We start from the raw sequence: 14,141 nt of genomic DNA, 5'->3' as shown, positions 1-14,141 counted from the left end.
CAGTTCCAATAGAAATGAAGTCATTTCCTTATACAATGAAGCATGGAATATTGTTGTCAGTCACTGTCTTTCACAAACTGCCATATACTGCCATATTCTAGTACAGGGAATTTAGGGATGCATTTTTACATATATATGAGACTTACTATTTCCTTTATAATTTTATCCATCAAAACACATGCACATGTCTTGCAGGGAGACCTCACAACTCCCCTCCTCTTCCTCTCCTCCTCCTCCTTTAGTAATATTTTTTTGTTCACCACGGAAATTTAAACCACAAGTCTGCTTTTCAATAGCATAGCATGAATTGTTAATAAAGAACAGTTAATAAAGGTAATTGTCATATTCAGGAGCAGCCAAACTGACCATAAAGAAAAATAGTGATACCTTTACTGGGCCAACTATATGCAGTTGTAGCATTCCATTGCTTTTGGTTCCTACTGTTCCAATTTGCCCTTTTGTCTTGGTTCCATGTGCTGTTTCCATACTAGTTCCTCTACTTTTAAATACCAGACATAAGAGACATGAGAGTTTTCATGACAAATTTTAAACTTTCATTCTACATCTAACTTTTTTGGTGCATTTCAATATGTTTGAGAGTTATCTGGAAAGTAAAGTTACAAGACACTTTAAAAAAAACAAAGAATGAATATGTTTCAACAATACTTACATGGATCATAGCATAGGCACTACACCACTTTTCCAATAATCACCACTCTGCTCAACACACTCTGTCATCCGTGATATGAGTTCCGTGTGCCTGTGTCATAGAAGTCCCCCATCGGAGGAAGCAGCAGCAACAGAGCTGGAGCTGGGAGCGGGCGGCGGAGGAAGTGGTGAGGCCGAGGATGCCTCTTGGCTGGAAAGGCTCCACTTCCCCCAAGGCTTGCCCCCCTCACTCCCATCCCCCTTGTCCTTATCGGAGAGAGAGGGAGGTCCCAAGTCAGTGAATGAGAAGGAAGGAAGGAGAGAAAGATGGGAGGAGGGGACAGAAAGGCAGCACAGACTTAGTTAACTCGCCCCCAATAGAGGAGGAGGAGATCAACCATAGTTGCCTCTTCTACTTCCTTTCTCTCTCCTTTTTCTTTTTTTTTTCTCCTTCTGGGTTGGGGGATGTGTCTTTGTGTGTCACATGCTCTCCTTCTTGAGAAAAGGTTCCCTAAAGTGTCAGGCCCTCCTCTTCCTCCCTGTCGCCTTCCTCCTCCTCCTCCTCCTCCTCCCCTAGTGTTGCACCTCAAGGCAGCGCGAGCACTCAGAAACCAGACCGGAGCCAATATAACACAAGCCGTTTATTGAAGCAGAATATATATAGCTATGCACATTTAAGGTGGAAAGTCAGAGTAAGAAATAGTCCTTAATATATAGTCAATAGCAACCCAGGAAGAGTTCAGCAATGTCCAAATTGTAATCCACAAGTGAAGCTCGATAGCTTCCTTTTCAGAAATCAAAGTCTGTCCATGAAACAATAGCAGGAACAAATCGTTGCAAATCCACTTGAAAAGTCCAATAGCAGGATCAAGGAAGGAAGGTAAACAAAACAGAGTCAAACTCGGTTCAGGAACAAAGAAGACATGGTAGCAAGGCAAGTTCTACTCGGGAGTCGCGGCTTGGCACGGCTCACCTGGAACTGGGAATTTGACACGGGCAAGGAACTGGAAACTGGAACCTCTTCCGAGGAAAGGCAAAGTTGACACCGCAACAAGAATACAGTGAGGGGCACTTTTAAGAAATCCTGAGCCTGTGAAAATAAGGAGTACAGGACCCACAAAAACTTCCCATGGGAAAGTTAGCCATCCAACTTGTGAGCTAATCTTCGAGGCCTTCTCACTCCCTCTTTCTTGCTTCTATCTCTAGTAACAAATTCCTTCCGATTAAAAGTCTCATCTTCACCCAGGTCAACACCAGAAAGGTCCAAATAAATAAAATGAGTAAATGAAATGTTTTAAAGGTATCTTGTAAATAAAATATGTTAAATGTTAAATCTTTCATTCAAAAGCCATTGAGATTTGCCTTTCTCAGTCATCTTATCCATTCTATTCTGAGAAAACAGTTTTTAATGTTTCTTAACATAGTTAAGAAACCATATTTCTTTCATGAAAGTCTGAATATAATTAGTTCTTTTCCACTTTCTTGCTGTTCTCTCATACATTCAGGAGTTATATTATACTACAACCAAAGTCTGTTTTATGTTTTATTGCACCCAGAACATTCATTGTTTTTGTGATGGAATGCTTAGTTTTTCAATGCTGTGTGTGTATGTGTGTGTCCCAGAAACTGCCTTTGCCCATGATGGTAGAAGAGTAAGCTTGTGAATATAAGGTTAATTGACACTATCCAGTCATTTTGAATGTTTAAATCCACAAGTTTTAATAAGAAATACAGTATTAAATAATAGGGCTGTGCAATCAATAAAATGTTTCAAAACTCATTACAAAATTATAGGGCACTGGCATTTTGTTTCTAAAATGTTTCCAAAGTATCGTTAGTAAAATTTTGTTCCTCTAATGAGAGTAATGAAATTTTGTTACCTTTTTATTATAGTAATTGCACCAGTGGGGAAACTTCAGGGTTCCTATCTCCCTCATTTTTACGGCTATTGGGGTAAAATGTGCTACAGTGATAGAACACATTTACCACTGTCAGTCCATCAAGTTTCAAAATATTTCACTTATCCATGGATTTTTGGAAAATTTTCAAAGTCTTTATAAACAACATTTTTAAAACAAAACTACAAGAGCTATCGCCTTGAATTTTGTATACAGTGACACAAGATAACAAGGGATCATTCTCTTCGGCTTTCAGAAATATCCATATATCAACTGAGTTTGGGAATTTTTAAAAAGTTTGACAAAAACATTTTTTAAAGCCACAAGAGTTATCTCATTGAATAGAATAGAATTTCCATTTTGGGATTTCTTCCCAGCCCAGCACAGAGATTTACTTACTAAATAATAATAATAATAATAATAATAATAATAATAATAATAATAAGCCAGAAGACCTGGTTCTGGCAGCCCAGGAGCAAGCCATCAGAACAAATGCAATTAAGGCCAAGATCGAAAAATCAGCTGATGACCCAAAATGCAGACTGTGCAAGGAAACCGACGAAACCATTGATCATATCCTCAGCTGCTGTAAGAAAATCGCACAGACAGACTACAAACAGAGGCACAACTATGTGGCTCAAATGATTCATTGGAACTTATGCCTCAAGTACCACCTCCCAGCAGCAAAGAACTGGTGGGATCATAAACCTGCAAAAGTATTGGAAAATGAGCACGCAAAGATACTGTGGGACTTCCGAATCCAGACTGACAAAGTTCTGGAACACGACACACATCACAGTTGTGGAAAAGAAAAAGGTTTGGATCATTGATGTTGCCATCCCAGGTGACAGTCGCATTGACGAAAAACAACAGGAAAAACTCAGCCGCTATCAGGACCTCAAGATTGAACTTCAAAGACTCTGGCAGAAACCAGTGCAGGTGGTCCCGGTGGTGATGGGCACATTGGGTGCTGTGCCAAAAGATCTCAGCCGGCATTTGGAAACAATAGACATTGACAAAATTACGATCTGCCAGCTGCAAAAGGCCACCCTGCTGGGATCTGCACGCATCATCCGAAAATACATCACACAGTCCTAGACACTTGGGAAGTGTTCGACTTGTGATTTTGTGATATGAAATCCAGCATATCTATCTTGTTTGCTGTGTCATAATGACTTACAACAGCTAATGAAAAATTGCACACCCCTATTAAATAATAATAATAATAACAATAATAATTTCATAAATGTCTGTCTTAGGGCCCATCCAGACAGGGCCCAAAACACGTGAGTTCATGCACTTTTACCAGAGGTGTCCAAATGACGCCTTCGGTAAAATCAAATTAATTTGAGACAAAACAGCAAAACCCTGCTTTGTCCCAAATTAATTTGATACCTGGCAAGACCCAGATCTTTGATAAGATTTGGGTCTTTACAGATATGGACCCAGTGTGGGTTGGGTCCAGGGACCATGTCACGTGATCTTCGGATCCAATCCACATAGCCCTCTCATGCTTTTTGGGCTACATGAGCCTGGAAAACACAGAGGGCACCACCCCCCAACCCCTCACAAAGGCTTTGAAGTAGAAAAGAACTTACTCAGCCACCATTAAGGTCCTGCCAGAGCCCTCCTGGTGCATAGAAATGACGCACTAGGAAAGGGGGGGGGGCAGGAGGATAGTCACTCATCACCCCCCCCCCCCTCCTGGTATAGCATTTCTACATGGCAGGAGAACTCCAGCAGGACTTTAATAGTGGTTGGGTAAGTTCATTTCTATTTTAAGGCCTTTTGGGGAAGGGTTGGGTGTCTAGGTGCCATCCCGTAAGGTTCCAGGAGGACACCTAGACATCCCTCCAGGAAAGCACGGGTTTTGGGGGGAGGTATGGAGACTTAAATGTGTGCCTAAACAGGCTTCTTAAACCTGCTTGGGCACACATTTAAGTTCTGTCTTGAAGCGGCCTTCGTAATTAAGCCTCCTAACATTATGCCCTGCAAAAACACAAAAGCAGATGCTTCTTCATCACTTCACATCGTCATTTCAAAATGCCAAAAGAAAAATGTTAGAAAAGCTTCAAATAAATGTTCAAACACAGATACATAAATAATTCCATAAGAATTCCTCTATTGTGCTGCTACAGTGTTTATCCTTAATGGTATTTGTGTCAGGCCTACGGATGATAAACAACTTTGCTGCTGTTCCACACAGAGATTAATCCTATTTGACAAGCATGCTGGAGAAAGAAGCATAAAGTCTAAAAAAAATAACAATAATGCACAAATGTATTTTAAATGTTACACAGAGGCTTTACTGTTCCCATTGAGACTAAAGGGCCCTTTGTTAATAAAAGCAGCACAGTCAATAGTTAGTACTATAATAGCTTGTAATGCAGGCAAATCTGTCCATAATAATAAGTAAAATATTTTCCCCTATAGTATAACTCCTTTCTCACTAGCTATGAGCTTTACAAAAAAAATCTCTTGTTTCTCTCTCTTCCTGTACCCTTTTGTGTGTAACTTTACTGCAAAAATAGCTCTAGTTTTTCATTTTCTGAGGGATCACTCACTTTTGTAGCAAACTCTAGTTATCATTATCTACTATATACCACACAGATGGAGGCATCTGTTCCGGTAAACCTTTGGATGCTTGTAAATTGACATTACTACATTAAATGCTTGTGACTGAAGCCTTTGGATATCTTCCGCGCTACACTTGTCAGCTTTCCTTAAAATAATAGTGACTGATTGTAACATGGTTCAGAGATCTTAAATGAGGAGACCAGGGCTGCCTGGAAAATAGGATGCAAAAACATGTAGGCTCTTCTAATAATCCTATGCAGCGTGTTATATTATTTTTACTTCGCAGAAATCATATCTCACTACCACGCCTTCATAAGTACAATGTATATTAATGTGTAGCTTGTTTTAGATAAGATTCCCAATGTTTTTACTTGAAATTATTGCTGGGAACTAGGGATGTTCTTATTTCATCTTTACAAATTCAGATGTTTTCTCCTTGCTGGGTCAAATTATGAGAAATGTTGCATATTCATAATGATTTTAATTAAAATCCTACAAATGTTTTCTGTGCATCTGTGCAAAATAAAATACGCTATTTTGATACATTGAGATTTTTTGCCATTATAAACCAGAAAATTTGTGAATGTTCCTTACCATTCTAACATGAACACACATAGTGATAAAGAAAATATTGACAATTTCTATAGTAGTCTACACATAGAGACAAATCCCAACACACCAGAAGACATCACTAAGAGTCATTATGAACAAAACAATTCACTATGTGAAATATTCAACTTATTTTGGAGATTAAATAAAATGATCTAGCCAATGGGTAAATTGCTGGAAAAATGTTACTTTGTAGTACAATTTTAATAGCACAGAAGACTTTTGATGGCCAAATTGCAGATGATGTTAGTTGCATGAATACAATTACATATTCATGCAACTAATTATGGGTTTTTGCAGTGATCAAATTTCTATTCATCGTACAATTATGCATGTTAATTTTATACAATTAACAAGTATGTTTTTGTTATATGAGAGTCATTCTACAGTAGATTTTTATGCTTTTTGATCTTTCTATGAAGTTTAAAGGATATGTTTACATATCTTTCTTATCTCTGATTAAAAATCAATTTTAAACATTTTAGGAGTAATAGGGTTTTTTTATTCAAAATGCTTAAATAAGCAAATGCAAAATAATATTGATTTGCTTAATTCTTATTTTCTTTGCAAACTTTGTAATATGGAATATATTTTCAAAAAGCATGGGGATAGAAGTACTGTCAGGAACCCTTGACAGTTTCTCAGATAGCAGTCAGTTCTTCCATAAATAAGCTTATTTGGATACATTGGTACATAGAACGTTATTTTTGAAAGTACAGTAGAGTCTCACTTACCCAACATTCGCTTATCCAATGTTCTGGGTTATCCAACGCAGTTGGCCTTTTAGTAGTCAGTGTTTTTGTAGTCAATCTTTTCAATACATTGGTGCTGAATTCGTAAGTAAAGTAATTACTACATAACATTGCTGTGTATTGAACTGTTTTTTCTGTCAGATTTGTTGTAAAACATGTTTTGCTGCTTAATTTGTAAAATCATAATGTAATTTGATGTTTAATAGGCTTTTCCTTAATCCCTCCTTATTATCCAACATATTCGCTTATCCAATGTTATGCCAGCCCGTTTATGTTGTATAAGTGAGACTCTACTGTAATTAAATTCATGTATAGCTGCAATGACTTCAAGAGTAGGGTTTTCATTGCATTTTTAATAGTAACATTTTACTTCCTACTTCTGAAAAGCATATAAAACTGTTTCTGATTAACATTTAAAAATCTAGGTGCTGTAAGCAGCAATTGGCCTGCAGTATACATCACTTTTTTCCAGTGCTGCTCATTATTGCTTTTACCACCTACATATATACATGAGGCAGCACTGCAAGCCTACACTTGAACTATGTCACATTCCTCCTCTACCATAATGTGAAAGTACACTACTGTGAGGGGAGGAATCATAATTTAAACGTTATTGTTATACCTCAATAGGGGCTGCAATCATTCAGTTACAATCACTACCAGGAAAAAACAAATTAAAATAGATTTTGCCATTGGACATTGGTTTCACTAGGGTATGTGTGAACTGTACTGGATGTAGCTGTTAGAGAGGATGACACTAAAATAATTATCTATATAAATTTTGTGCAGTGTTTCTGCAGAAATTTATTATTTTTACAAAAACATCTCTTGTCCCATGAAAACCCGGGGAAGCCTTCCTTCTTGTTGCTCTTCCACATATAGATTTGCATTTATCCTCGAAATCATGCACACTTCCCTCCCTCTTCCCCACATCACCAACTGTGCAGGGCAGTAAACTCTTAATAACTGCTTCAGTTCACTTTCCGTGAGACACCTTCTTTCCTTTTCTCCACTCCATCTACTAAGTTGGGGGCCAGCAAGGGTACAGGGAGAGTGCACACTATTCCACACCCCTCTCTTCTACCACCCTGGCCAGTGAATGGTTCCCCCATTTTCTTTTTCCAAACAGTGCTGTTTTTCTTCACTATGGCACCACTTCCGCCTTCACTCAAGCATGTAGTGATGTAGTGACTCTGAACAAGAAATTTGCTCTATATTTAACTTACCCTTCCATGGAGATGACATCAATCCTAATGATGGTGTGTGTGTGGGGGGCGGGGATTAATTATACATATAGTCAGCCCTCCACTTTTGTGGATTTCAACTTTAGAAGATTTGATTTGTCATGGATTTGACTAAAATGCTCTCTTTGGGCATTTCTAGGTCCTCCAGTGCGACTCTACCATCCATTTCTGCTGGAAGGTGGCCATAGAGTCACACTGGAGTAGCTAGAAGTTCTTTGAAAAAACATTTTAATCCAGTCCATGAATCTGTAAATGTTGACTGGCAAAAGTTGACCAGAGTCACACTGGAGGACCTAAGAGATTCCTAGAGAGGCATTATCTCATGTTTTAAAAAAGCAGCATTTTCAATCATGTTTTTTCTACCTTTGCAGAGGTTCTGTGACCTTCATCCCAATGAATGTAGAGAGATGACAGTAACTCATTTTTAAAACAACTTCTTTCCAAGTCCTTAAAGATCTCATACTAACTCCCACGCATTGAAGTTTCACAAATCCCTGGAGGTCTTCCTGCAAGCTCAGTGATAAAAATATAAGAGCTCAACTACATTAGTTAGCCAGATGTTTCAGCAAAACCCATAAGCTGGACACAAACACAATCACCCTCAACCCTTGTTGATGTCTTTGTCACCTTCTCTGAGGAAATTGAAGAACACAGGAGGAGACACAGGAAAAAATAAGACCAAAGCAGAAACTTTAGGATTTGTTCTGAAGCTATTATCTTGTTAGTGTAGTGCTCTTCTGTAAGATTTTCCCAAGGGTTTTACTGCATAATTGCTCTCTCTAGCCCACACATTTTGAAAAAAGGTATATAGGAAGAGAAAATTAATATAATAGTAAGAGTATAATTTGAAATACTTGCCAAATAAAATAGTAGTGGGAAGAAGAAAAGACCTCAAACAACCAGTTTTAAATGGAGCTTTCTTAAAAGATCCTCAGAGCAAATTCATGATAGCTTCTGTTGAATCTAAAAGTATTACTTAATCATGAAATAAGTTGAAATTTCAGCTGCATGACCAACTCAGATTGATCCATTCCATTTTTTTTTCTTTAAGAGCATGCCAAAGTGGCCAAGCATCTTTTGAGATGCACATCACTCTAAGATATTGTGATAAAAGATTTTCTATAGGTCTTTTCATCAATAAATACAATTTAAAATTTGTCCTCTTTTTTAAGCAAAGCAACTCTACACTTTTCATTTTTCTTTTTCCTTTATTTTCTTTAGTAATGGTTATATGATTGCTCTAGAATGTAGAACATGGATCATGCCCAAAATGCTTGGTTTTTATTTAATTAACCACAAAGAGCATTATATTTTCTGATCAATGTATTTATCTAAAAGCTGTCTTCGTTAAAGGCAGGGGAAGGTATGAAATACAATAGGGAATCAGCCTTAACTGGACAAAGCAGATTCAGCCTTAGTCCTGGTTCAGCACTAGACTTTAGCGTGCTATTAGGAATTGGATTCTGCAGCTGGGCTTATGCCAGCCCATCAAACTAAGAAGGTGCACCCATCTGTCATTTCAGACACTTTCAACCCAGAATTGGCCCTTGCCATTAGAAATTACTTATTTTCCAAGGAGGCATTAGCAGCTCTTATATGTAACTTCTTATTCCTCTTTTGTTACCCACCCACCACTTTAATTTTGATCCACTTTTAAAATGTTGCCCATGTTAATTGTTGATTGACTCACAAATTATTACAGGATGAGCATCTTTTATCCAGAATGCCAAAATCCAAAATACTACAAAATACAGAATTGCCCATGTGGTTGAATAAGATAGTGATACCTTTGCTTTCTGACATCCACAGACTAGGTAAAATATTGTGTACAACTTCCTTCAGGCTGGTATGAGGATACCAAATCACCTTGTCTGTCTTGTGAGGAATCTGCATAATGGCCAAGTAGCAATGGTAAGAACAGACCATGGAACAGCAAACTGGTTCAAGATAGGGAAAGGAGTACAGCAGGGTTGTATATACTCATCCTACCTATTCAACCTGTATACAGAACACATTATACGAGACACGGGGCTTGATGAATCCAAGACTGGAGGGAAGTATATTAAAGGCAAACATGATGTACTTTGGCCACATAATGAGAAGACAGGATTCCTTGGAGAAGATAATGATGTTTGAGAAAATAGAAAAAGGAAGAGGGGCTGACCAAGGGCAAGATGGATGGATGTCATCCTTGAAGTGGCTGACTCGACCTTGAAGGAGCTGGGGGTGGTGAGGGCCAACTGGAAGCTCTGGTGTGGGCTGGCCCATGAGGTCACGAAGAGTCAGAAGTGACTGAACGAATAAACAATGTATCTCAAGGCTATGTGTACATGAAATATTCATGAATGTCATGTTCAGACTTGTGTCCCATCTCCAAGATATCTCATTATGTATATGCAAGTATTCCAAAATCCAAACAAAAATTAAAATCTGAAATTCTGGTTCTGGTTCTGATATCTAAGATATGGGATACTCAACTTTTATAAAACTTGCTGAACAGTGGTGAACAATAACAATCACAGCAACTCAATCAAATATCTACTCATTCATCATGGCCAACATCTGCCGTTCTGCTGCATGCTTTCTCATCCTTTGGAAAGCATAGAAGACTACTTGTCATAGCACCACCATTATGGAATAATCTCCTGAAGGAAGCCTGCCTTGCACAAAATGAATCCTATGAGAAGCTACTCATCAAACAAACCTGAGTTACTGATTTATTTATTACCAGATGCTGTCCTGGTTCTGTGTTTAGAAATGGCTAATTGTAAATGCTATTACATTCAATTATTGCTAATAATTAGAGTATAACTACATTGTAACATGCTTATAGCTGAACTGAGGAATAACTTCACTGATTTTGTGATATAACTGAATTTGTTGAGTACTTTTTGATTTAATGTGTGTGGCAACACTGATTGAGGGAAGAGGAATACCACATAAACCCAGCACTGGTTCATCTTGAGACTTGCACTGCACCACTATTGTCTATGTTGAGCCATCAATAAAATGAATGGTGAAGGGTGTGCTTTGTATCACAGACCAATAGCTTATAGCATTCAGATATTTGAGATTTCTTAAAACCACTGTAGTTACATTTGAAAAATGTTTCACTGTCCCAAGGTCTTCTGATACAAGCAGAAATCAAAATATTCAAATAAATACATGGGAAATTAGTTTATTACTTTAACATTTACAACCATGATAATGACAAGCGTTTAGGAGGAGAACTTTGAAAATGATTAATCACTTTTAAAAGCCTTGTTCAGGTTTTAATATGATTTCAATTTTTGCATATTTTTTTTATTATTTCTTATCTTCCTATGTGTCATTATTTGTTGTAAGCTACAAAAAACAGGACACCAAGGTATAGTTTATAGTAAAATAAAAAGAAAGAAAACAAAAGAAAGAAGTAGAAGCAAGAATTATATAACATCTTGGACGCTTCACAATACTGAAGGAATAGAACAACTATACCGGCAGCAATAAAACTGTCCTTCACAGTCGCGCACTTTTCTTTTTCTACTCAGTTCAATCCTTCAGAATACTCCCTCCATTCTTTAGTGATAAGATATAGTATCCTCTGCAGGGAGCAGCTAAGTGGTTTTATCTGTCGGCTCAAAAAACCCTGGGTCACACAAAAGCAAAAATGCTTGCAAAGAAGGAGAAAAGGGAGAGGGTGAATCATACTAACTTAATAGATCCAGAGATCAGCCCCAGGGTAAACTTCCATGGTAATTTTATAAATCATTTCCACAACATCATAATTGTAGAGGGATGTGTGCCAGATAGGCTTGTAACAGCCTACTTTTCCACACCTTCCTCTTTCAGGCCTAAGGCATGCTGCTGTTATCAAATTCATCTAATTCAGACTTTGTAATGAATCATGCTGCCCTATATGAAATTTTTGATCAACATAGTAACATGGCAGGATTAGGATCAGGGCACAATGGAGCTCTGTTGCAACTCCCCTGGCATTTAATTATTGCTTAGCAATACATAACAGCATGTTCCCTTCAAGGTGTTCTTCACAATGCATTTGTTGGACCATTGACATAATTTATGATCTGAAGGGCTGTAGGTGGTCAGAATGAGGATTTACTTCTAGTTTATACATTACAGTTTTTCTATAACAGAGGCAAAAATCAGGCAGTCAGTGGGCAGGATGCAGCTCACTAAGTCATTTCTGAGCTCTCCAGAGCCCTTCTTTTTCATTATTATTTTTTAAATAGAAAAGAAGTAGCACTTGCAAGGAGTATGCTTCACCTTGGGGAAAAAAAAGGACATGCTGCCTTAAACTTGTTCTAACAAACAAAACAAAATAAATCCACTAAAAAGGAGCCCTCTTAAATATGAGTTCACTTTAATTGTCACATTTCTTTCCAGTGGAATCCTGGGGCTTGCAGTTTAGAGAGGAATAATTAGGCTTCACATCCAAAGAGCTCTAGTGCCTTCAGAGGCTTTTAAACAGAGACTGGATGGCCATCTGTCAGCTGTGCTTTGATTGTGTTTTTCCTGCAGGGCAGGGGATTGGACAGGATAGAGATTCTATCAGTTTACTGCTGCTGGACAATTTTCCTTCCTGAGCTGACTGAGAAATTCTCAGCAGTGGTGCTGATGGACTTCAATATTCATGATGAGAACACTCTGTTGGAAGTAGCTTAGGATTTCATGACTTCCATGAAAACTATTGGTTTATTCCAAATAATATTTGGGGCTATCCACAGTGCAGGTCACACTCGACACTCTGGCTCTGTAGCCAAATGGATTCCTGGTGATTTCTGGAAGTTCCCTGTTGCCTTGGGAGGTAATTCTGTTGAAACTCTTGCTGATATTGAAAATAAGAAAATGGCCATCTGAATCACTTCTTCCCACAGTGTAGAGCCTCAGCCAAGTGAGCTCTCTGATCCACTAGGGAGTTGGTAGTGATAAAATGATAGAGATGAGAACATCAACAGTGAAAATCTCAAAGCAAGTCCAGATGAACTAAGATTATAGCCCACTGGAAAGCATGTGCTCAGTGACAGCAGCAACAAAGTCATTTTCTGCAACTGTTGTGTTACCCAGTAGAGATATATCAAGAGGCCAGGGGCTTTTAACATTCTGATTGGAAAGGATTGTGATAATCATATAATAATAATAATAATAATAATAATAATAATAATAATAATAATACTGACGAAACCATTGATCATCTCCTCAGCTGCTGTAAGAAAATTGCACAGACAGACTACAAACAGAGGCACAACTGTGTGGCCCAAATGATCCATTGGAACTTATGCCTCACGCAAAGATACTGTGGGACTTCCGAATCCAGACTGACAAAGTTCTGGAACACAACACACCAGATATCACAGTTGTGGAAAAGAACAAGGTTTGGATAATTGATGTCGCCATCCCAGGTGACAGTCGCATTGATGAAAAACAACAGGAGAAACTCAGCCACTATCAGGACCTCAAGATTGAACTTCAAAGACTCTGGCAGAAACCAGTGCAGGTGGTCCCGGTGGTGATGGGCACATTGGGTGCCGTGCCAAAAGATCTCAGCCGGCATTTGGAAACAATAGACATTGACAAAATTACGATCTGCCAACTGCAAAAGGCCACCCTGCTGGGATCTGCACGCATCATCCGAAAATACATCACACAGTCCTAGACACTTGGGAAGTGTTCGACTTGTGGTTTTGTGAAACGAAATCCAGCATGTCTATCTTGTTTGCTGTGTCATACAACATCGTTGTGTCAATAATAATAATAATACAGTTTAAATTATTTCTCACCTCTCCTTTAAGCTTGAAGTGGAGCACAACATAGTTAAATACATCTATAAAATCACGTATTGAAATGTATTTAAAATCCAAGCATATAAACTGCTTCCTGAAAACTCCATTGGTTGCTGATCCAGACATAATTCAAAGTTCTAGACTTTACCTTTAACACTCTGTCCATGATAGACCCAAACTATTTGAAAAACTGTGTCGCCCTAAATGAGCCTGGCTTTGCTCTAAGATCTGCAAGGGAATGCATCCTCTCTATCCCACTACCATCCCTGGTTTGGATGGTGAGGGCATGAGAGATAACTTTCTTAATGTCTGGTCCCAATTCGTGGAATTTCTTTCATTGGGAGGTCTAGTTGAATGGATGAGAAATGAAGTGGAATCAAGCTGCTATAATTGTAGTGTAGATAATATGCTTCAGGTTAAGAAGACAAACTACCCCTAGAAAAACTTCTATGAGCCAGCCCTTATTTGTATTTAACTGCCATGAGTACTGACCCCAAGTCTCTGTATTACATGGTTGATTGCTTTAACAAAAGACAAAGCACCAATACTGCTCTCTGTTTTACTCATTGGAAACTCTAAAAAAAACACTTCACTTCTCATTCTCCACTCTGACTGAGGCATATTTTTCCC

The sequence above is a fragment of the Anolis carolinensis genome, chromosome 2 (genome assembly GCF_035594765.1).
Source record: "Anolis carolinensis isolate JA03-04 chromosome 2, rAnoCar3.1.pri, whole genome shotgun sequence".
Lineage (NCBI taxonomy): Eukaryota > Metazoa > Chordata > Lepidosauria > Squamata > Dactyloidae > Anolis > Anolis carolinensis.
This window is presented reverse-complemented; position numbering follows the sequence as displayed.